General features: G+C 34.6%; 1 long non-coding RNA gene across 1 annotated transcript; it reads right to left on the reverse strand.

Annotated features, from left to right (window-relative positions):
* Positions 1 to 1,373: 1,373 nt before the first annotated feature.
* LOC123330734 lies at positions 1,374 to 25,031 on the reverse strand. The gene is made up of 4 exons (XR_006546824.1): positions 24,983 to 25,031; positions 22,556 to 22,651; positions 8,235 to 8,313; positions 1,374 to 1,426 (listed from the first exon to the last, which is right to left on the reverse strand). It is a non-coding gene; the product is annotated as an uncharacterized LOC123330734 (long non-coding RNA).
* Positions 25,032 to 25,475: the final 444 nt, after the last annotated feature.

The following is a 25,475-nucleotide window of genomic DNA, read 5'->3' on the forward strand; positions in this document are numbered from 1 at the left end:
AAATTGTGAACTAAATGGAATTTAAAAAGAACTGAATTACCTTACTCCACATTTTAATGAAATAATTCATAACTACTGATTTTATTAGGAGACAGATGTTGATGAAAGTATCCCCAAACCATCACTCATGAAGATCATTACTTGTGATTTTTCACAAGAAATTTCAGCCTTTGATACATAAAATGTTTATATATAAGGGACTGAACTGACATCACCACAATATGCATCAGCATTTAGAGTTACAGTATAGACATAAATGTCAGCATCTATCAAATAATGATAATTAGATATCTATATAATTATCATTTTATTTGTGTTTCCTTCTATTAATTGATATTCTAAATAATCTACTAATTATAAAATAGTAAATGGGTCAGGCACAATGCCAAAAAATGTCTTCTAGTTGTAAATTAAGGAAAATATACTCACAAAAATGCAATATGCTAACAGAAAAAAAAAATAGCTGGTCATGAAGAATATCATATTCAGCCTCTGGCCTGGGAAGGCAATGGGATTATAATATTAGATAGCAAAGACTTCCACTATGATGAAAAACAGTTCAAAAATATTACCTCTGTTATAAAACTTCAAATTCTATTAGATTTCTTATGGTGCTGGCTTTATGATAGGAAAAAATAATATGAACTATAATATACTTTTGACTTTGGGAGAAGAAAGAAGATAGAATGGCACAGAGTAAAAGTGGCTTTCATATTTCTTCACAGAGGCTGTACCCTATGAAAGTTTGTGATATAAAGGACGAGGCGATAAAGAACCTGGCTTTTATTAAAAGGAAGTAAAACTATTTCAAAGGTTTAGAACAATCAAACAAATACTAAATCTGATTTGAGAATTTTTTCATTTCCTTCCTGTGGAACACTTAGCCACTTTTTGAATAACTGTAAGAGGTGAATTGAGTCATTTTCTTACTTTTTTGTTTTTTCTATTGATGAAGCTACTGTCCACAGCTTGACAAAGTTCAAGAGGAGGGCAAAAGTGAAACACTAACAGAGCTGCCCTTCTGCTCAACATGGAGATGACTCGGGTAAACTAAATATCCTGCAAGGGATCTCCCAAAATCTGTTGGTTGGCATTATGCTTTTATTTCTCCCACAAAATTGGCAATTGAAATAGATTGAAAAAAAAAAAAAAAAGTTCTAAAATACACTATCAACTTAAAAACTGTTTTAAATATCCTTTTTTAAATTCTGTAAATACCATAAATTCTAAGTCACATATGTGTGTCCTCAGTAGTCTCTGACTGTTTGCAACATGGTGGACTATGGCCTGCCAGTCTCCTCTGTCCATGGAATTTTCCAGGGAAGAATACTGGAGCAAGTTGCCATTTCCTCCTCCAGGGGATCTTCCATGGATGGAACCCATGTATGTCTCCTTCAGCCACTGGGGAAGTCCAAGTCATATGTACCTGGAATGTTTAACAGAAGAAAAATCACTTTGATGAGAAGAGCTTTTCTTTGTTCTGATTAAGAAAAAGGAATGTTTTGAGTTGAAATTCTAAGGAGACAGTTTAATTTAACCATTCATTAGGCTCATCTGATAGCATAGGATCAGTTTGGCTGTAGTAAGGTATGGTTAGATTGCACCTAAAACTGTTCGTAATCCTAAATCTGAAAGTACAAGAATGGGGATAGTAATTCAGTTTTACCACAGTCAGCAATTTTAACATGCTTAACATTTAATTTAAATTACATCATAATTTAAATAGTAACAAAATACAGAAAAAATTATGAAAATATATTTGTTGTAAAAATGAATGTTCAACTTTAGTATTAACTCAACACACATAAGGTAAGGTAAGGTAAGTTAAGTCACTTCAGTCGTGTCCGACTCTGCGACCCCACAGACGGCAGCCCACCAGGCTCCCCCGTCCCTGGGATTCTCCAGGCAAGAACACTGGAGTGGGTTGCCAGTTCCTTCTCCAATGCATGAAACTGAAAAGTGAAAGTGAAGTCACTCAGTCGTGTCTGACTCTTCGTGACCCCATGGACCGCAACACACATAAACCTTAGGCATTTGAAGAAAGAAGTTGCTATATCACTTTAAGTGGTAGTTAAAATTGTTTTTCAAATTGAAAAGCAGAGTTCTGACATATTATGGTGATTTTATCACTAGCCCATGAATCCACAATATTCTGTAAATATATTTGTGTGTTTCAGTGCTTCGGGAGTTGGTGATGGACAGGAAAGCCTGGCATGCTACAGTCCATGGGGTTGCAAAGAGTCGGACGTGACTGAGCAACTGAACTGAACTGATTCATTTACAGCGTATTTCCTTTATAACAATGATATTTATATTTTTACTTTAAGTATCCTTAAACTATAATATTTTGGACCACAACTGTCACCTGGTTTGTAGTCACTTATATTTTGCATACACATAAGAAACACTATACTAGTGTTAAATATCAGGTGTGATTTCTTAGAACTGCATCCAAGAAACATTGGAGAAACCTCAATATAAGGTTATTGTATACTGATGATTATCTCAAATTGTATAGCTCATTGATAGTCCTTATTTTTCTGTCCTTGACTCAAACCCAGGTCTTACTTTTGCTGATTTAAATTCTCATGAATTCTGGAGTTCTAGTAGTTAGTACCTCTTTTCCATTGATTTTTTCCTGGGCATGATATTTTAACTAAAAGATAGCTAGTTAAGATATGTTAACTAAATGTCAGGCTCTCTCCTCTTGGACTGATATTTCTTCTGGGTAAGTTTTTTCATGATTCTCTAGTGACAACAGATGGCAGTGTCAGAAGAAAGCTGTGAAGAGAATATATGGAACTGGATAGATTTATGTTTGGGATTTTGCTTATTTCAGCTCAATTTCCCCAAACTTAAGAAAAACAAAGAAACCTTCAATTACAGTTGATTTATGGAGATTTATATACAAGTGAAACAACAGCAACAATTAAGATTTTTGTTTTCTGATTTGTAGAGAAGTACATGTTGTTATTTAAAGAGATGGATTAAAAATCATTCTATTAGATTTATACTGTGTTATTAATATTATATACAGAATGAACATTCTTAAAGCATTATCTGAACTGTGTTTATATACAGATTTATCAGGACTTCCCTGTAGCTCAAATGGTAAAGAATCTGCCTGTAGTGCAAGAGACCAGGGTTTGATCCCTGGGTAGGGAAGATCCTCTGGAGAAAGGAAATAGCAATCCACTCCAGTAATCATGCCTGATTAATCCCATGGACAGAGAAGCCTGGTGGGCTACAGTTCTTGGGGTTGCAAAGAGTCAGACATGACTGACCAACTAACACACACACAGGTTTATCAATTAATCTGTTACATATACAAAAAACTAAAACCTAGAATTTTTTTTTTTTTACCTTTTGGAAACTATTTTAGTAAAATAAATTTATTTTAAATTCAATGAATATTTTAAATTCTAATTGGGAAAATATTTACATAAAGGATCGCCAAGGACAACAGTTTCATAACAGTTCTAAAGGTACATGTTTAATAATACCCCTGTTGTGTATGACCTATAGTTTGCTATAATAGCACCTATATAACTCTGTGTATCTATAAATTCTGAATTTTGTTCTCCTTCATAGATAATTTAATCACAATAAGAACATTTTAGGGCAGCTTGGATCTATAGGAAATTGAGGAAAAACTAATACATTTGATATTTCATAAAGATTCATATTGTAACAGTTTTCAGGAAAAGATAAATGTAAGTTAAGAGAGACAGAGGAGATAGACAAGATATACTCTTATCACATAAATCCAGGAATAAATTGATACATCTTAATTTTCACTTCAATTTCAATATTTCATATAACAATAATACTGTCCACATTTTTCTCCCTAGTTTTCATGAATCAGACTACTGCTTAGAACCTCCCTAATTTTTTTGCTCACTATTAAAATTCAGAATTCTTGCAGCTCATGTTTCCTTCTCTTATTTTAAAATTCTTCTCTAGGCTATTTTTTTTTTTTTTTGGTAAAAAATCAACACCATTTAGTATATTGACTATATAATGGCCAAGTTTTATTCTTAAATTCTGAATATAGTAGTTATTTCTCAAAACATGAAAAGTTTTGACTATTACATTTCTTGTAGACTTGTGTGATTGTGCTTAATGATGAAGATACAGAATGACAGCCCAAAGCAGGCTATCTCTCTATAGCATAATGGAAGGGTACACAACGCAATATATTTTATTTCACGTCATATTCATATTGGATATTTGATTGTAGATTTTAGTGGCAATCAAAACATTTAAGGAACCATGTGAGGAAAAGTACACAGAAATACAGAACTAGACACTGCCGTCTCAGTGGCTTATAGAACCAAAAGTGGGCACAGATCCCTCCAAAAGGGTCATATCCTCCCAAGTCAGGATTTGTAATTGGGATTCAAAGATGTTAGTCAGATTCTGCTGGTCATAAATAAGAGTCATGTGAACTCTGGAGGTATAGGATGTGCAACTTCGCCACGAAGTCAGAAAAAAAAGAGAGAAATCTATTTGAAAAGATAAAAGAATAAGAAAACATAAAAAACAGAAACAAAAACAAGGTGGGGAGCAGGTGAGGCCTGTTGTCGTAGAGGGATAGAGGGACGGAGGAATTTTCAGGGTGATTTTTCTTTTTAAATGAGTTCTTGATTTAATATTTTTCTGACTATGTTTTCTACACTTAGGATTTCATGGAATATCCTTGTCTCCTTTTGATAAATTCTACTTTTTCTGTTTTTTCCTGCTTATGCTCATTTATGTAGTTTTAAAACTTGCAACAAAAAGATCCTTGATTAAAGCCTCAGGCTGTCCGCACAGATGCCAGCAGAAGCCACTGTTCCTGGAATGGCCATGTACTATACAGTCCTAGAAAATGAAGCAGCCAGGAATTCAGTCTCTAGCTTCAAGGAAGAAAAATTGAATGCTATGAACCATGAGCAAAGTAAAGGCTAAGATTCAGGGAGAACAAATCAGGTTGGAGTCCAAGGGGAAGAATTCCAGAGAATTTCTGAAATGGCTTATTTGTTGGTAACTGTGAAGTCAGTGAAATAATATACATAAAAAGTACTTTCTCCATGTACACCTGTGGCTTATTCATGTCAATGTATGGCAAAAGCCACTATAATATTATAAAGTAATTAGCCTCCAATTAAAATAAATAATTTTTTTTTTAAGTGTGATTCTCCAGAATAAAGGATGAGCTAATTTAGTGGTTCAGGGCACAGATTCTACAAATGCCAGAGTTTAAATCTTGGTTCTGCTGCTTTATGGCAAAGTGACCTGCAATAAGTTTAATTCTCTTTGTCTCAGTTTCTTTAATATTCAAATTGGAAATGAGAAAGATTTTTCTACTACATAAGATTACTTTGTTGATTAAATGAGTTAGTACACATAAAGCGCTAATAACAGCTCCTGGGACTTGATAAGTGCTATTGAGTCTGTGTTAAGTGTTTGCTGTTATTAGTGTTTGTAGAAGTACACTGTTGGCTTTCTCTGTCACACAGACATTGTGATACTTGCTTTATAACAAATGATGACTTTCTACACTATAATCTACAGAACACACTGTATGTGACATAGATTTCCCTTGAGGTAAGATTATATGGTATTAAAAATGATGAAATAAATAAAAAAGCAAGAATACAAAACTATGAAAGAAATCACTATTATATGACATATTGGTAGACATCATTGTTAAAAAATGTATTCACTAAGAAGATATTCTATAGATGAAACATTGAAAGGGAATGAAACATAATCCTGATATAGTAAATCATAAAAAGGAAAAAACATATTGGGAAGTAAACAATAATGTTACTTTTAATGATGAAGTGAAGTTCAGTTGAACTACCCACCACACACAAACATAATTAATAATTTAATAAATACTTCAGCAAATTGTTATAGAGTTAGTTACAGAGGCTTTAGGTGCTTGACTTGGCACAAACACAGTTACTCCTTAAATGAATAATATCAACAAATACAAACTTGTGTTTAAAATAAAATAGCCAACTATAGTTTCTTCCCTGAATGTGATTTATGTGACTACTGTTTGTTAAAGATAATAACTGACAACACTGAGAAATGTGAAGATATAAAATATTGTGTCTTAAAAAAAACATCTCTAGCAAAATATGTCTTCAGTTTCATCCCAGTAGACCATTGTGTGGTGTAAGTTTAAAACAATGCAGTGGTTGAATCCCTTTGTATTTATCTTTGACTTTAGAGCTTCATATAACATTAGTTAGTTTAAAGACAGTAAAGAATGTCTGGGACCTTTTCATGACAGTTATTTCATTTTTGGCTAGCACTGCCTTATGTAACTAATGACACAAATATATAAACTTAATATACTTACCAATACATTAAATCAGAACTTCCAACATATACGGAATCTGCTGATTTATCATAAATTTTCTTTAAGGCAGTATTAAGGTACTGTTTTTTATAAAAAATAATTTTCCTTTGGGAGATCGGTCCTGGGTGTTCTTTGGAAGGAATGATGCTAAAGCTGAAACTCCAATACTTTGGCCACCTCATGCGAAGAGTTGACTCATTGGAAAAGACTCTGGTGCTGGGAGGGATTGGGGGCAGGAGGAGAAGGGGATGACAGAGGATGAGATGGCTGGATGGCATCACCGACTCAATGGACATGAGTCTCTGTGAACTCCGGGAGTTGGTGATGGATAGGGAGGCCTGGTGTGCTGTGATTCATGGGGTCGCAAAGAGTCGGACACGACTGAGCGACTGAACTGAACTGAACTGAACTGAGTCTTACCAAAATTGAACTCTAAGGTTTGTTATAACCCTTCTTCTATATAACATTTATCAGGCATTTAAAAAAAAAAATCACCCTGTAGTTCTTCCAGTCTGCAGAACCTGCCCAGCCTACAGGTTTAGTTTTTGCACCATGTTGCCTTTTAAAACATAAGAGCCAGCCAGCGCTGATGAAGGGCTTGGCATTTTTCTGACCTTTGGTAATGTGACTGTGTACTTCTTGATCTTCAATCCCACAACAATACTGTTCATTATACATTTTTATAGTTGTTGTTTCTTGAATTCACAAATTTGGTGGCTTTTTCTGTCTTTTGCAGAACTTCATCATGAGCTATAGATGTTGCTTTAGCACTTTACAAAATGGATTTATGCACAGATCAGTGAATTTTCTCTTTCTTTTTCTGGATATGCATATTATTGGCTCATTAACACGAAACTCATTGCCAAAAGCACTAAAACTCATGCACGAACGAAGCTTGTCTAACACATGTATTTCTCCATAGGGCACACTTGTGTTTAGGAACATTAGATAGCAGTTCCACACTGTGTTTGGGAGCTATTATAAACAGCAAAAGCACCAACAAAGAGCACAAAATGTGGCACTAATTATAACATGAAAATGGCGCTATCTTACAGCATAACAGCAAAAGAAGAAGGCATGTTTTCTTATTAGAATTCAGCTGAGAACTTGGACTTTAAAGGAGTCAGTTTTTGAGATTCTGTGCATATCTTTAAATGACTGTAAAAGTGTCATGAATATTGGTTTTGAATTTATAAATAAATGAGGAAGTTACAAATATGAGATCCATGAACAATGAGTATCTATAGGTGAACCAATATCTATTAATCATTGAGTAGACGATACTATATAGTTTAATTACATTAGAGGGAAAGCATTTATGGTTAACAATGAATGCAAACATTTATGTGATAATTGTCTCTGTGTTAAGCATTTTAAATTGATTAATCTTTAGAACAACTCGATATGAAGACACTATCATATCCACACTTTTGGGGGATAGAAGAAATTAAATTCATTTAAACTAAATAAATTAATAAAATTTTAGATTGTATGGCTGTGAGTTATGGAGTTGGTATTTAAACACATGCAATATGAATCTACAGCCTGCGATATTCACCACACCAGCACACACTGTATGTAAGGATTCCTTCAAGATGTCATGGCTGATAGAGCTTAAGGAAAAAAAAAAATACATAACAGAAGAGGAATTAGTAAGGTCCCAGAACCTACCGTGGGTGATGTTGGAGCAGAGCTGGTCACAGGCCAAAGTCAACAACCACGTTAATAGAAGTCATTACTTAAAACTAAAAGAAGTTGTAGAAACAGGAGTCAGAGAAATAGCCTGAGGTCAGGGCTTGTGGTACTGATAAGAGATCAGAAAAAGGAGTGCAGAACACACTTGTTCTGTTGACTACTGTTGTCTTCAGGCAGCTCATACCTGTAGTATTGTAGGTCGGAGTTTTCTATTCTCACACATCTTCACATCTGATGCAGGTACCTTTTTTACACTGCCCCATCTGCATTAGAAACATTTATGACACAAGCCATGTTATTTGAATTATATTTGGAAGAACCAGATATATATGTTTTTCATTGTCCCTAACAAAGAAATAATTCAGTTTTGCTGCCATCAAAATTGCCAATAGCCCATAACTTGGCATCTGCAGTAGCAGATGGCCCTTAATATTAAGATATCAAGTTAAGACGAGTATTGTCACAAATGCTCAACCAAAAATATCCATGTGGAAAATGCTATACTTTAATTATGGTCATAGCCATCCTTATAAGAGTTCAAAAAATTGTACGTATTTTAAAATTATGACCATAGTTGCATATATGTGTATTATGAACATTAATGATAAAAGAAAGGGATTATTTTCTACTAATTTATTTACAGAAGGTCTATTAGTAGGTGGCACTGCTTTTGTGTAAGAAATAGTTAATTTCTCACTACCATCTGGAAAATTTTTTTCAATAAATTTGTGGTAGACCGTAGTCAATCTAGGGCTTCCCTGGTGGCTCAGATGGTAAAGCATCTGCCTTCAATGTGGGAGACCCAGGTTTGATCCCTGGGTTGGGAAGATCCCCTGGAGAAGGAAATGGCAACCCCCCTCCAGTACCCTTGCTTGGAAAATCCCATAGACAGAGGAGCCTGGTAGGCTACAGTCCATGCGGTTGCAAAGAATCAGACACGACTGAGTGACTTCACTTTCTTTCTTTCTATAGTCAGTCTATTAAATTAGAATATACTTGAGAGATAAAGTTAACTCATTTCTTATGCCTTTTCCATTGAACGTATCAAAGTACATTAAACCACTTGTTATAGGTGTTACGTGGTTTTCAGTGTTTTATTAGTGCTGCAATTTTCATAAAATCTCCACTTTTGTTTACCTTCAGACCATTGAAAGCTATCTTCTGTTTGCAATGTACAAGCTGCTAAAATCTTTCAACACATAGTTGCCTAGATGAGTTAATCCTTTTCAGTGTTGATTTCATTTGTTTTGTTTTCTTTTTGTATTTAATTCTCTGAACAGTTAAGGGATATTAATTATAATGTGCATCCTGGATAACTGATTGGTGTAAATGATAAGAACTCCTGTGTCAAGGTTTAAATATGAATGTGTATATGCTCAATAGCTCAGCTGTGTACAGCTGTTGGTGATCCCATGGACTGTAGCCTTCCAGGCTCCTCTGTCCGTGGGATTTTCCCAGAAAGAATACTGGAGTGGGTTGCCATTTCCTCCTCCAGGGATCTTCCTGTCCCAGAGATTTAACATGCATCTCCAGGGACAAAACTGTATCCTGCATCTCCAGCATTGGCAGGCGGGTTCTTTACTACTGAGCCACCTGGGAAGCCCTAAAAAGATGAATAAATATGAATAAATGTAGCTATATATATGTGGTTTCATGAGAAGGTACACATAAGAGTTCCTATTGCCCTTTTGTGAGTTTCATCCTTAGTATTGCCACTACCAGGTCAAAGAATAGTTAAGAAAAAATGTAAAGAATTTTAATTTTATATAATTCATAAATGTTAAGTTTGGGATGAAATCATGAAAAGATATAAATTACTGCTGCCCTGTCTGTTGAGACTACACAGCTACTGCTTTTTTTGTGGTGAGGGGCAATGGTTGGCAGAAATGAGAATTTTTTATTGTGTATATGTGTATCATTTTGTCTTTCTATACAGTTCGTAGAATTCTCGGTAAGTATACTGGAGTGGTTTGTATTCCCTTTTCCAGTGGGTCATGTTTTGTCAGAAGTCTCCACTATGACAGGTCCATCTTGAGTGGTCCTGCATGGCATGGCTCATAGCTTCATTGAGTTACACGAGCTCCATCACCACAGGGACAAGACAGTGATCCATGAAGGGATTCAAGGGATTAGATCTAGTAAACAGGGTACTTGAAGAACTATGGACAGAAATTCATAATATTGTAAAGGAGGCAGCGAATAAAACCATCCCGAAGAAAAAGAAATGCAAGAAGGCAAAGTGGTTGTCTGAGGAGGCTTTACAAATAGCTGAGGAAAGAAGAGACATGAAACACTTCATGTGGATGTATGGCAAAAACCATCACAATGTTGTAAAGTAATTATCCTCTAATTAAAGTAATTAAGAAATAAAAAAAATATCGCATCTGGTCTCATCACTTCATGGCAAAGAGAAGGGGAAAAGGTGGAAGCAGTGACAGATTTCCTCTTGCGCTCTAAAATCACTGTGGATGGTTAACTGCAGCGATGAAATTAGATGATTGCTTCTTGGCAGGAAAACTATGACCAACCTACACAGTATATTAAAAAACAAAGACATCACTTTACTGACAAAGGTCCATATAGTCAGGGTTATTATCTTTCTAGTAGTCAAGTACAGATATGAGAGTTGGACCAAAAGGAAGGCAGAACATTGAAGAATTGATACTTTTGAACTGTGGTGCTGGATAAGATGCTTGAGAGTCCCTTGGCCATCAGGGAGATCAAACCAGTCAATCTCATAGGAAATCAATCCTGAATATTCATTGGAAGGACTGATGCCGAAGCTGAAACTCCAGTACTCTGGCCATCTGATGCAAAGAGCTGACTTTTTGGAAAAGATCCTGATGCTGGGAAAATTGAGAACAGGAGGAGAAGGGAGGATGAGATGGTCCGATGGCATCACCAATTCAATGGACATGAACTTGGGCAAACTCCAGAAGATGGTGAGGAACATGGAACCCTGGCATGCTGCAATCCATGTGGTCACAAAAAGCTGTACATGACTTGGTGACTGAACACAACAACAGCAATAACAACATATATTATTGAAAATTGGAAAAATTGAAAGCAAAAGGAGAAGAGGGCAGCAGGATGAGATGGTTGGATAGTATCACCGACTCAGTGAACATAAACTTTTGCAAACTCTGGGAGATAGTGCGGGACAGGGAGGCAGGGCATGCTGCAGTCCATGGGTTGGCAAAGAGTCAGACAGGACTTAGTGACTGAACAACATATATAAGTATAGACTGATAGATATTGGCTTGAACAGATGGGAACGTAGTTCTTCAATCCCAAGGAAATATGTTCCAGCCCTATATATAAGGGCTTCCCCAGTAGCTCAGTGGCAAAGAACCCCCCTGCAAATGCAGGAGACATAGAGACTTGGGTTCCATTCCTGGGTTGGGAAGATCCCCAGGAGGAGGGCATGGCAACCCAATCCAGTATTCTTTCCTGAAGTATCCCCATGGACTGAGGAGCCTTATCGGCTATAGTCCATAGGCTCACAGAGTCGGACAGGATTAAAGCGACTGAACATGCACCTCAGCACATATATATACATATAAAATTTCATGGTAGTTAATCTCTATTAAATTAGAGAGGAGGTTTTTAAGATACTAAAGTGAACAGAAGAAAATTCAAGGTATTAGAGATTGAGCCTAATTTTCCTGTAATAAAAAAATGAATGTAAAGAAATTTTACCTTTAAAATTATCTCATTTTAGCCCATGTAAGTATGTACCATACAGACTAAATTCTTGCTTTATGATATTTATTTCTTTAAAAAAAGAGGAAAAACAAAAACTAATTTGGAAAGGTCACATTACAAGCAAAAATACAATATTCTATATAAATTAGTTTAAGCATAGAATAATGGTACACTGCAATTCCCGTGACCTATTTTCTTCGTAAATAACTGAAGTCAGCCTTGCACATTATAAAAGAATGGAACTCAAATTTTGACTCCTCAGTAATGTGGTTCTAAATACAACTGTCTGATTCCCGGACCAGGTATATACATTTTTAAAGACTCCTAAAAGATAGATGAAACAGTCCTAGATAAAACAAATTTTGACCCCAAACTTTTTTTAATAATCTTGTCCAAGTTTTAAATGTTCTTAGTTTGTTATTTTTATGATATTCTATTTCCTGTATTTTAAAGAGAAGCAGTGTTTGAAATTGTACTTGCAGAATTTTTGACCAAGTCAATCTAAAGAGTTCTCAGAAACTTTTAAAACAATTGCAAACCTTTATCTTCTCTAGTTTTATGTAGTGCCCACTTTTTAGAAAACTATCACTTGATAATGAATGATAGATTTATCAGCAATTCATACCTACAGTTTCTCCCTGGAACATTTTATAATGGAAAAAAGGCATCTAATGAATTATTTTTATAATTTAATTCAATTCTATGGTCTGACACTTTGGTTTTTTTTTTTTAGAAAAAGTCACTTAAATTATCTAAAAAAGATATAATCTGTAAAACTAAAATGACCTTCAAACTGCTTTGTTTGTATTTATTTACATTTCCAATTTGCTAGGTATTTTGTTGTGTTATATATAAATGACTTTAATACATTAAGCTTATCAGGAAGATACAATTATTTCTTTTTTATAGACAGGGTAACTGAGGTATTGATTTAAAGTATTACGTGATAGTGCCATAGCTAAAAAATGTTGCAATTGTATTTGAATCAAACTATGTATGATTTTAGAGCCTCATGTACTTAAATACTTTTTTATACTCTTTCCTATAGGAACATTTAAGGATTAAGTAAGAAAATGAAAGATCCTCTGTAAACTTTAATGAGAATTTTCTGCAATTACCAGTGGTATTATTGTTATTAAAAAGGAAATAGCTGCTAGCCAATTCCTTTAGAAAAATAAAATGATTTTTATTATAATATAAAGTGATGGCATCTTTGAGGCCTATTGCAAGGAATATGGGAAGCCAATATTTTAAATATATATATATATATATATATATATGTGTGTGTGTATATATAAAGTCTGTATATAGGTATGTTGCTATATATTCTTTATACATATTTATAGGATATCTGCTGGAGACTTGTGGCTATATTTCATTCTAGGGTTACAATTGCACACCAAATGTATTACTGTCCCTGTGGTCATGAAATTTATTGTCTACTAGATGGCTAGCACACAAAAATAACCAAATTACCAGGCACTATAATAAATATTTGAAAAAGGATATGTGAGAGGAAATCAATAGTCATGAGTCTATAGAGAAATGAAGCAATCATAGCTAGCTTAAATGTTTTCACATTTATTAATCAATTTATTGAATAACAAATTATTGATCAGGAAATATAATACATCTATCATCTAGATTGGCAGTGTACAACCTTCAGGCTATTTAAAAAGCATGTATGTCATACCAACCTGGTAAGATTAAGTTATAAGTAAATATGAAATATCTCACCTAGAAAATTAACCATATACTCCAAATTACTATTATATAGTTTGAACAGCATCTATTTCACTGAAGAATAAATTTCCTCTTGCATAAATAATAGTTTATTTCAAAACATGACACACCTGGAAGTCACTGTACTGGAGTTTCATATATGAAACAAAATTGAAAATCAACTTTTGATGAAGAATGCCTGTAAGACAAAATTATTTTGATACTGATTGTGCATCTAAGAATGCTAATTTACCTAAAAAAATGTTTTATTTTAGAAATTAATTATTTATCCTTCTGAAACCAAAAACAAACTCTTGAATGAAGTTATTGTCTCTCCCAACTAATATGTATGCGTGTGTGTGTGCTAAGTCACTTCAGTCATGTCTAACTCTTTGTGACCCAAAGGACTATAGCCCTCTAGGCTCCTCTGTCCATGGGATTCTTCAGGCAAGAATACTAGAGTGGGTTGCCATATCCTACTCCAGGAGATCTTCCCAACTCAGGAATGAAGCCTGCAGTTCTTAAACCTCCTGCACTGGCAGATGGGTTCTTTATCACTAGTGCCACCTGGGAAGCCCCTAATATGTTATGTGTGAATGCTAAGTTGCTTTAGTTGTGTCTGACGCTTTGAGACCCTAGGGACTGCAGCCCACCAGGCTCTTCAGTTCATGGCATTCTTCAGGCAAAAATACTAGAGTGGGTTGCCATGCCCTCCTCCTGACATCAAATACTGCATCATGACAGGTTTCCCTGTCCTTTGTGGAGTTTGCCCAAACTCATGTCCATTGTGTCGATGATGCCATCCAAATATCTCATCCTCTGTCACCCTTTTCTCCTCATGCTTTCAATCTTTCCCAGCATCAGGGTCTTTTCCAGTGAGTTGGCTCTTTGCATCAGATGGCCAAAATATTGAAGCTTTAGCTTCAGCACCAGTCCTTACAATTAATATTCAGGGTTGATTTCCTTTAGGATTAACTGGTGTTTGATCCCCTTGCTGTCCAAAGGACTCTCAAGAATCTTCTTCAGCACCACAGTTTGAAAGCATTAATTGTTTGGCATTACAGATGGTGATTGCAGCCATGAAATTAAAAGACGCTTACTCCTTGGAAGGAAAGTTATGACCAACCTAGATAGCATATTCAAAAGCAGAGACATTACTTTGCCAACACAAGTCCATCTAGTCAAGGCTATGGTTTTTCCTGTGGTCATGTATGGATGTGAGAGTTGGACTGTGAAGAAGGCTGAGCGCTGAAGAATTGATGCTTTTGAACTGTGGTGTTGGAGAAGACTCTTGAGAGTCCCTTGGACTGCAAGGAGATCCAACCAGTCCATTTTGAAGGAGATCAGCCCTGGGATTTCTTTGGAAGGAATGATGCTAAAGCTGAAACTCCAGTACTTTGGCCACCTCATGCGAAGAGTTGACTCATTGGAAAAGACTCTGATACTGGGAGGGATTGGGGGCAGGAGGAGAAGGGGAAGACAGAGGATGAGATGGCTGGATGGCATCACTGACTCGATGGACATGAGTCTCTGTGAACTCCGGGAGTTGGTGATGGACAGGGAGGCCTGGTGTGCTGTGATTCATGGGGTTGCAAAGAGTCGGACACGACTGAGCGACTGATCTGATCTGAAGCTTTATTTATCGTCCAACTCTCACATCCATACACGACTACATGAAAAACTGTATCTTTGACTGGAAGCACCTTTTTCAGCAAAGTGATGTCTCTGCTTTTTGATTTGCTGTCTAGGTTTGTCAGCTTTTTCTACCAAGAAGCAACTGTCTTTTAATTTTATGACTGCAATTATCATCAGCAGTGATTTTGGAGCCCAAGAAGGGGAAATCTGTCACTGCTTCGACCTTTTCCCATTCTATTTGCCATGAAATAATGGGATTGGATGCCATGATCTTAGTTTTCTTTTTTTTTTTTTCTCTTTAATATTGAGTTTTAAGCTGGGTTTTCATTCTCCTCTTTTATGCTCATCAAAAGGCTCTTTAGTTCCTCTTTACTTTCTGCTGTTAAAGTGATATCATCTGCATATCTGAGGTTGTTGATATTTCTCTTGGCATTCTTGATTCCAGCTTGTGATTCATCCAGCCCTTGCATTTTGCATAATGTACTCTGCATAGATGTTACATAAGTTGGGTGACAGTATATAGCCTTGATGTACTCCTTTCTTAATTTTGAACCAGTCCCTTGTTCCATATCTGGTTGTAACTATTTCTTCTTGACATGCATACAGATTTTTCAGGTATGATCTGTCTAGCTTGAGACATCAATTTCATTGAAATTGAACCTTTTGGTTGTACTGATTATATTATTTTTTGGCTTCCAATGTTAATTGATCTCCACTCATTATTTTCTTCCTTCTACTTCCTTTTAATTTGGCCCTTTCCCCCAACATTTGAAAGTGAGAACTTGAATCATTAGTATTAAATCTTCTTTATTAATGGGAGAATTTAGAGCTATACATTTCCATCTATACACTGTTTTAGCATCATTTTGCAAATTTTAATGTATTTACATTATTATTCAGTTCAAAATGTTTTCTCATTTACTTTTTCTGTGAATTATTAATTATTTAAATATTTTTGTTTGATATGCAAATATATAGGGTTTTCATATTGCTGATTTCTAATTTAATTTCACTCTAGGGAAACAAATATATCATGTACAATTTCAATGTCCCAATTAAACTTGAGATGTTTTGAAGGCTGGGAAATTGTACTTAGATTTGAAATTAATGTATTTTCTACAGTTGTTTTGTGTGCTTTTATCAATTTAATTTAATGCAAGGTGGTTGAGAGTGTAATTTAAATCTTCTAAAATTTCGTTGAGTTTTTGCCTAGCTGTTGTTTGAATTGCTGGGTGATTTCAAATCTGCAGCTGTGACAGGTTGTTGATTCCTGCCTATGATTCTGCCAAATTTTAATTCATTTATTTTGAATCTTTGTTGTTGGGCAGATGGGCATTTATGATTGTTAATCATTCACATAGATTGACCATTTCATCATTTGTAAATGCTAATATTTCTGGTAATACTTTTTGCTGTGAAGTCTATATTATGTAATATTAACAAATCCTCTTTTGTCATCTATTGTTACTATTTACAGGGGTATTAGGGCTTCCCTGATGGCTCAGACAGTTAAGAATCTTCCTGCAATTCAGGAGAACTGGGTTCAGTCCCTCAGTTGAGAAGATGTCCTGGAGAAGGGAATGGCTACCCATTCCAGTAGTCTTTCCTGGGAAATTCCATGGACAGAGGAGTGTGGCAGGCTACAGTCTATCGGTTGCAAAGAGTTGGACACAACTTAGCGACTGTCACTTTCAGAATGGTATCACTTCCATCCATTTGCTTTTAGCATATTCCTTTATTTTTCTCATTAATTTTAGTGGTCATTTTACAATATTGTGTTAGTTTCTGCTGTATAGAAAAGTGAATCAGCTATACCTACACATATATCCACTTTTTAAGATTGTTTTCCCATATGGGTCATTACAGAGTACTGAGTAGAGTTTCCTGTTTGTTTAGGATTATATGTCTTTATAGTTAAAGAATTATATATTTTTTAGGCAGCATATAGTTAGTTTTCTTTTTTATATATTTTAACAATTTCTACTTTTTAATTTGAGAGCTTATTAAGTTGTAATGTAATTTTACATGGTTAGATTTGGGTCTATCATTTATGTTTTGTTGTATTGTCTTCTTTGTTTTTATTTCCTTTTTAAAAAAAAGTGTTGGTTGGATAAATTTAGGAACTCATTTTAAATCTCATTTTTATATAGCTAGTTTTTATTGTGGGCTGTGTATGTGTGTTAAGTTGCTTCAGTTGTGTCCGATTCTGTGCGACTCTAGGGACTGTAGTCCGCCAGGCTCTCTGTCCATGGGATTCTCCAGGCAAGAATATTGGAGTGAGTTGCTGTGCCCTCCTCCAGTGGATCTTCCCCATCCAGAGATTGAACCTGCATCTCTTATATCTCTTACATCCGCAGGAGGGTTCTTTACCACTAGTGCTCAGTCGCTTCAGTCCTGTCTGACTTTTTGTGACCCCATGCACTGTAGCCTGCCAGATTCCTCCGTCCATGGGATTCTTCAGGCAACAGCCACCTGTCTTTATTGAGTATCAATAATTATGTGTCTCAGTGTGTATCAATAATTATTATCTGTCTCAATATGAGCCTGTTTGGATTTATTCTGATTGGTGTTCATTTAGTATTTTGTATCGTTTGTTGCTCTTTTCACATCAGATTTGAGGAATTTGGGACTTTTTTTTTAACCTATTCTACATTTTTGTTCTATCCTTCTGAAGGTTGAATTACAATTACATATTTTGGACCACATCTTACTCACCTGTTCTCTGTAGCTCTGGTCATTTCATTCAACAATTTCTCTATTTTTTACTGTGAAAAATTTCTAAGATCTACCTACAGATTCACTTACTCTTTCCTCTGGTCTTCATTTGGCTGTTAAGCAGGCCGATTTTTTTTTCTTTTTAAAAATTTAGATATATTTTTCAGTTCTACAATTTCCATTTGTTTCTTTTTTAACCTTTTCTATTTCACAACTAATATTTATGGTCTTTTTTTCATTTTGCAACTCTTGATTTGATTAATTGTGATTATTAAAATAATCACTTCAAAATATTTGGGTGTTACTTCTGTTAATAACATCTAGTTATTCCAGATCAGTCCTAGTTGTCTTTAATCTGAAAAAAAAAATCATTTTATGAATTATTTCTTTTGAATAATTAAGATTCATTTTAAATATGTTATATGAAATCATGGTTCATGCATCAGAGATATAAGTGTATTCCCTCTTTGTATTTCAGGGTCCACCCCACCCTCTAGTAGTCTCTGTATCCCTGGATTTATTTTTTTCTAGTTCCTTAACCCAGAAAGTTTGATTCTTTTTCATTGCCATCCCAATTGCCTCATATACACATTATATCAATTATCTTTAGCTGAGATTAAAAGAATGAAAACAGAAATTTACATATTACAGGTCCTGTCTCTCTTTCAATATGTACTTCTGACCACAGTGTGTCTGTTTCTATTCTGTTCTCTTTAGTGCATTCTATTTATTAAATAGGATCCATTTTAAAATACTTGTAATTTTATGTAATATAGAATTAAAATTTATTAATGCAATTAGTTTTCTTGGTTAGGTAGTCATCTTAAATTTCACTTTAATAATTGTCTTCTAGCCATCCTGCTTCATTTTAAAAAAATATAAACTTTATGTTGTATCAGATTGAACTCTTATTACAAACTCTAAAAATTTATAAACATTTTACCTCATGGGAGGTAAGAGGGGGGTTCAGGATGAAGGGACACGTGCACCTGTGGTTATTCACGTCCATGTGTGGCAAAAACCATCACAATATTGTAAAGTAATTATCCTCCAATTAATTAATTTTAAAAAATGTTTTCCTCTATTAAGAGGAAATTTAAATATTTCCATCTACATATAAATGAAGCACATGTACTATTAAAAGAAGCATACATCAAAAACTTTAAAAATAAATTTTCTCAAGTCTATATTATGGAAAAATGATTATGCCATCTGTGTTTTCTTGTAGTCTAAATTGAGTCTTGGATCTGTTTCTATCTCAAGTAATCTTTACCATAAACTTTGGTTTAAGATTTCTTTCCAAAGAGATTTACCTCATGTTTCTCAAATTTAAAATGTTATAGTTTATAAGGTAGTCACTTTGATATTTTTCATTCTTTCCATCATTTATATTGTTAAATGCTGGGTTATGCTTAATGCAAGGGAAAATCAAACCATCAATGAAATGATTTTTTAAATGAATATTTTCTTTGGTAAAAATTTCTATATTTACTATATTATAGTCAATTTTATGAATATCTTGCTCTCTGACAATATTTTTACAAAAAAATCATTTTTACAAATAGAGATACAATGTCAGTTTTTTTTTATTTTTAATACTGTTATTTTATTCTTATAAGTGTTTAAAGTAGTAATGCTGTAATTTTCTACCACTACCTCATATTTCCCTCCTTAAGGTAACAATAGATATTTATTGTTTTTGCATAGCTTTGTTTTTAGCTAAACATTTTTAAATCATTTTATTGAATGTTAAGAGGCATATTTTTCCATCAGTAGTAGAAATATTGGCTAATGCAAGGGTTTAGCCCTTGAATTTTTCTATTATCAGTCCCTTAGTGACCCAATTTGTTCACTGTTGATTGACACTGGACGTTCCCAAATTTATTTTTCTGACTTTGAGTTCTTAATTGAAGCAAGGTCACATTATACAACTACCTAATTAAAATCTCTTCTTGGAAGCCTGATATGATATTTTTGCAATTACATTTTGTCCTTTAGTCCAATCCACAGTCTATTTGTCAACAATCCCTTCTATCCTTTATTCATCGCTATGGATCTGGAATATGGAAATTACCACCAATCTTTGTTTTCTTATGTTCCATAATCAATTCTACAGTAAACTTTCTCAGTGTTACTCTATGGAAAAAAAAATTGTGTTGTTTTAACAAAGGATTATCCTAGTCCATGCCTTCCTAATCAAGCCCCGTCTGCTTAATATAAGAATATTTTCCTTAAGATTTTCCTTCTGCCCTTTCCTCCCTTTAGCCTGTTCCTTAAACTATAGTAAGAATGTTATTTGTAAAGCAACACTTTCATTAAGATACTCCTTTTATCTGTCAATACCTTCTTACTTCATTCCAAGTAGAGCCAAAATCTTACATTAGTCCTGGGAGCCTATATGATATAACATAGTTCCTTGCCTCTGTACCCTTCTAATGTTGTTTTCCTGCTTTTCTCACTCTGCACCAATCACACTGGTCTCTCTTCTGACTCTTCTACGCAGGGGATTTTCATTTGTTTTTCCTTCTAATAGCAATAATATCCATTATCTGCAATAAGATATTCATTCAGCTGTCTACAATACTTTCAAATTATATTCTCAGATGAATTTCTGGCTCAGAATATTTTAAACTGCAAACATATCTTCCCAAACAAAAATAGAAACATAGCCATAAAATCTCTGTATATATCATTTTTCCATGAAATATTTACAACTGTTTGACTTAATATATATTTCATTCATTTGCATGTTATTTGATACATATTTTTAAAGTCAGGTTTATAGCAGTTTAAATTGCACGCTCTTTGTATCTATACCATTCAGTGATTTTTGATAATGTACACCATCACATAACTACCACCACCTTTGTCAAAATATGATATTTTGGTTATATCAAAACTTCCCTTATGAATCTATTAATCTGACATCGTTTCTGGCAGCTGTTTATTAGAAGTTCCTGTATAATTTTGACTTTTAATGAACATCATTTAAATGGCATCAAACAGCATTTAGACTTCTGTGTTTGTTCATTTAGCATGTATTTTTTTAGATTCATGAAATGTTCTTACATATGTCTAGATTTACTTGATTTTATGGTTGAATAAAATCCCATTATTTAGATGTATTCCATTATATTTATTTGTTCAGCAGTTGATGAACATCCATTACTCATTTTTATAAATAAAACTGCAACAGGTATTCTTATATAGGTCTTTGTATAACCAAATATTTTTATTTTTCCTTCATAGAAAATATAAAACAGTAATTATTTTTTCTCAAGTAAGTAGAATACAATTATGTGATGCAGCAATTCTGCTTCAGATGGATGTGTTTTGTACATTGATTAAGTACATTAAGTTAGAATGCAAGTTATATTTCCATATATAACACTTTTTGGAGTATTAGCAATAGTGAAATTTAATTACAGTTCCTCAAAACCTTGCCTCTTTCCCAGTGACTAAAGTACCTGCCGTATAGTAGATATGTACACATATTTGCTAAATTAGTAAATGAATTGATATATGAGTTAATGAATGAAAAGTCTTGCAGTTTCCTAACTTTTCAAATGAGCTTTTGTTAATTTATATACTCATAATTAGAAAGAGTTTGCTTCTCTTGAACAAATGTGTGAATTGTTAAAGATTTGATTTCATTCACTAATACCAGTTAGCATCTAATATAACAAATAATTTTTCTTAAATACTTTCTAGAGATAAAACATGTAAAATATCATGTATGAAATGAGTTGCCAGTCCAGGTTCGATGCACGATACTGGATGCTTGGGGCTGGTGCACTGGGACGATCCAGAGGCATGGAATGGGGAGGGAGGAGGGAGGAGGGTTCAGGATGGGGAACACATGTATACCTGTGGCGGATTCATTTTGATATTTGGCAAAACTAATACAATTATGTAAAGTTTAAAAATAAAATAAAATTTAAAAAAAAAACTTCAAAAAAAATTGAATTGAATAAAGCTTAATTTAATCTAGAATTAATTTGCTTTATTCCATAACATTTATTTTCTAACAAGATTAAGTTTTATTTTTCTAAGAATTAAATACATTTTGCATCACCTTTAGGTATTTGTAACTTCTGGAGAAGTAGCCATGTAACTCTCAAGTGTGTGTATGTGTGTGTGTGTGTGTGTATGCACGCAGGCACACGCATGCACTCTCAGTTGGGTCTGACTCTTTGCAACCCCATGGAGTGTAGCCCACCCGGCTTCTCTGTCCATGGGTACTCCCAGGCAAGAATATTGATGTGGGCTGCCATTTCCTTCTCCAGGGGGTCTTCCCGACCCAGGGATTGAACCTTCATCTCCTGCGTGGGCAGGCAGATTCTTTACCACTAGCACCACTAGTTTATAAATGAAAATCTTATTTCTTTGGAGTAAATTAATACATGAGAATATAAAATATAAGAAGTGCAGAATCTTTAACACATGTGATTGGACGCTCTATGGAAGAAGCAGGAGATGCAGAAGGGTACAAAGGGAAAGCAATGTGAATTTTAGTGAAATGTACTCTGTTGCCATTAGTTAATAAAACTAGTTTATAATATACTTATCAAGTCATAGTCCAGATTATAATATATAAATTTATGTTTAACCTTTATTTTATGTCTCGTGCATCATCTAAAGTAAAATAATTTCTAATCTCAAATCTGAACTCCCCAATTTGTTTTCCTGTTTTTTACCCCATATTTTTGAATTACAGTATATACTCACTTTTTGGATTTAAGTTCAACTCATATCCATGTAAATGTGGTTTCCTTAAGATTTTTTATATCTTGAATCTCCAGAAATTTGACCTCTTTCTCAGAACTAAATAAGAGAACATAAAGCTTCTTCGGTGAAGCAGTTAATGTGATAAATCTCATTTCTCACCCCCTCAACTCTTGCATTTCTCTGCTACCCATGCTATTGTTGACAGTCCCCTCCACCTGTTTTGTTACTCCTCCTCTTTGCATTTCAAAATACCACACATCCATCTCCATGACCAACGGAAAGATGCTTTGAACTTTTGCTTAGCTGAGTCTAGTTACATTAAAAAATAGAAACACTTTTCGGTACTAGCAGTTGAGCAATTTATTCCTTATGATTATCTAGAAGTATTGGGATTTTGACATCATTCTCTGAAAGCAAGACCTTGCTCATCAAAATAACATACTTTCCTGAGAGAAAATGGATAGGATTCCATAGCATGAGGGAAAAAGACAAAAATACAGTAAAATGAACATAAAATAAAGGGGAGATAAGGAGAATATTTTACAGAAAGACACTGAGAGATATTGGAAAAAAGTCAAAATGCTGTACATGTTTTAGGGAAAAAAGACAGTGAAGAAAGATGAATAGTATAAGAAATAGGAAGAACTGACCTGTTTTTATGGGAAAAAACAAGTTAGTTATTTATGTACAAACCAACTGTTTCCTTCTCATACATTAGCAGAAAAGGTATTACTCCATATAATTCCTTTATGTTATTTTGTTAGTAATTTTCATTACAAATATGTATAAGATTATTCTTAACATAGAAAAAATATAATTTGTTGTACAATGCTTATATTAACTTTTAAAACAAAAGACCAATTAAAAAATTTTAGTAACTTTATTATGTGTATATATGTTATATGTATATATTCACAGTTTATAAGCATGAATGAATATAAAGACATTGGAATGCTTTCTTCCAAATTTGTTTACCTGGGAACTCCAATAGAAAAATTGTAGCTAGTTAGTTCAGAACCTTGCCACCTTTCCTATAACACACTCAGATAAGATAAAATAATGGAGAAAAACTATTAACTTTCAATTATCTAAATAATATATATATAATTAAAATAATTATAAACAGCCACAGACAAATCATAAATAGCTGTTGTTTAAGAACCGCAGTAGATTAAAATAGCAGAGCTGTATGTGAAGCCCCTCAAGACACCTTTGGTTGCAAGAACTTAAAAGAATGGTGATTTGAGACAGAACCTATTGGGAGGAGATCATTTAAAAAAAAACACAAAAAAAAATACCTTTCCAGGAGAAGTCTTCACCTGCAGCAAGAGATACTTTGCTCAGATCTACAGTTAAACTAAGAGCCAAGCACTTGGAGGAGATTGAGAAAGAAGAGATATGAGGTACCACAGAGTGTCCAGAGTCATCACTTCAAATTCATCACTGTAAAGGCCAGAGGAGTTAGTTTTCGTTGTGGCAGAAACTAGTAAAGGAAAGATGGAGTACAGGCCTCATGAAAGACGATATACAGAACAAGGTTAGGTCTTCATAGGCATCAAAGGTGTGGCCAGGCATGGGTACAATATACAAAAATAATCTGTCAGGGTAAATCATAATGGACTAAGTTCTTAAGCTAAAATACTTGAGAGTCAAACTTTTCACAAGAGGACAGAACATATATGAGTCATTCTTTTGAAATAGCATTAAAAAGTACCAAGCAAATACTGCAAGCTTATTAAAATTAAACCAAAAATTCCACCACGAAACTAAAACCAACAAAGTTATGAAGCAACCACAGCTATGAAAATCAGACACAGGAACTCAAGGAGACAGTCAGACAATAGGTGACAATGCCACACACAGGAAACAGCAGATCTTAGTTTTAAAGACAGAAGAGAGAGAAAAAGCCTTTTGATTTTTTACTTTGATTGTTTTTCCTTTTTTTTAATTGAAGTTCTGGTTGCTCAGATGGTAAAGAATCTTCCTGCAATGAAAGAGACCTGGGTTCAATCCCTGTGCTGGGAAGATCTCCTGGAGAAGAGAATGGCAACTCACTCCAGTATTCTTGCCTGGAGAATTCCATGGACAGAGGAGCCTGGCGGGATGCAGTCCATGGGGTCGCAAAGAGTTGGACATGAGTGAGCAACTTACACTGTTATAGTTTGCCGGGGTCCAGCCCCAGCTGATCCAGGGTATTCGAAGGAGAGACGGCATAGGCGAGGGTCAGGAAACAACTGCTTAATTAAACTTTAATTAAGGATATAAAGAGTAATAGAATAAGGATAGCGCAGTGAGGAAATTCAGTGGAGAAAAGAGGCTGAAATAAGGATAGCTCAGTGAGGAAATTCAGTGGAGAAAAGAGGCTGAGTAGCTTGGTTTACACGGGAGACCAATAAAACTTCAAGACAAGAAGTTTGTACCACTTACGTAGGCCGCAGGCGTCCTTCCGTTCTCCCGAAGGAGAGGAGACACTGAGGCCTCCCCGGTTGGATCTTAGAAGCCCAGGCATAATTAGCAAGCATGGTGGGTTCCGCACTCCAGATGGAGACTCAGCCAGAATTTGGGAGAGAGAGTGACATGGGGAGACCAAGTTTCAGTGAACAAGGCCCACACTTTATTTTCCAAAGTAGTTTTTATACCTTAAGTTGTGCATAGAGGATAATGGGGGAAGGGGTGGAGTCATGCAAGGACAGCAGTTCCTGGTTCTAATCTAAGCCAGGCTTTCAGACTTATCATATGCAAAAGTTCAGGTGATTGACATCATCTTCTGGCCAGGAGGCCTGTTAACATTTTAAGAAACTTATTTTTCTCTAAAGGTGATTATTCCAAAGTCAGGCACCAGCCTTCCAAAAAGCATTGGACAAAGCTGCATTTTACATTTCTATACACTCATTATATCAATCAATACACTGCCAAGGGC

This window comes from Bubalus bubalis, chromosome 20, assembly GCF_019923935.1.
Source record: "Bubalus bubalis isolate 160015118507 breed Murrah chromosome 20, NDDB_SH_1, whole genome shotgun sequence".
In the NCBI taxonomy this organism is placed as follows: domain Eukaryota; kingdom Metazoa; phylum Chordata; class Mammalia; order Artiodactyla; family Bovidae; genus Bubalus; species Bubalus bubalis.